The 948-nt window shown below is 50.3% G+C and overlaps 1 pseudogene; it reads right to left on the reverse strand.

Annotated features, from left to right (window-relative positions):
- LOC103582518 overlaps positions 1-948 on the reverse strand; it is a 9,874-nt pseudogene that overhangs the window by 1,291 nt on the left and 7,635 nt on the right.

A 948-nucleotide genomic window follows, 5' to 3' on the forward strand; every position in this document is an offset into this window, starting at 1 on the left:
CGGGAGCGCCGTCGCGCTTCCCAAGCGGCGCACTTATCCAGTGCGCCACCGGGCCGGCCCTCCACATGAGTTTTGAAGGGGACAACACATCCAAACTCCATCAGGTAGTTCAGTGGCTGAGGCATGACCTGGAATTCAAATATTCTTTTGGAACCACAGGGGCAATTTCGAATATCTTTCTCTTGAGGGATATTTTCACCAGAAATCCCAATGGTGGTGATGCCTCTGCCATATCTGAAGATCTGCTCTAGTTCAAGGGCTTTCTATGTCTTAAACTTATAGAAAATTTTATCTTCCCTGGATTCGTGTTTTGCTGTGGAATCCGGTTCTTCCTCAAGTGCTTTGCCTATGCTCCATATAACCTCTCAGTCATCTTCCTTTTCCACAACTTCAGGCAAAATGTCATCATCTGTTTCCATTACAATTTCAAATTCTGGAAAAAGGAAGCTGTGGTCTGGAACCGTATGGTCCAAATGATCTGGTTGTATGCAGGCCTATTTATGTTAGAGCCTGGCGCTCCTTACTGCATTAATGGGCCTTGTGGCATCTAGAGTATGTTTTGGGCCTAAACAGCTGCAAACCCTGCAAAGATGAGCACCAGACTTAAGTTGGAGACACACAGATTCTCCCATACCTGGGGGAGGATTCTCAAAAGTCATTTTTCCTGGGCAGCTTATACCTAAACACTCGCAGGCTGGCTCAGCATGGTGTCACTTCACCTGCAGCAGGAAGGCCAGCGGGCAGCCACAGAGCTGGCCCAGGCACCACAGCCACCTTGGGGGACACCAAGCACAGGCTGCTTTGGACCACCGCCTGGCTGAATGGCAGTGGAGTGGCATTTTTTAAGTACTTAAAAAAAGTGTCAGGACAGCCCGGTGGCGCACTCGGTAGAGTGCGGCAGTTGGGAGCACGGCGGCGCTCCCGCCGAGGGTTCGGATCCCATATAGA

This window comes from Galeopterus variegatus, unplaced genomic scaffold, assembly GCF_000696425.1.
Source record: "Galeopterus variegatus unplaced genomic scaffold, G_variegatus-3.0.2 Scaffold180, whole genome shotgun sequence".
NCBI lineage: Eukaryota > Metazoa > Chordata > Mammalia > Dermoptera > Cynocephalidae > Galeopterus > Galeopterus variegatus.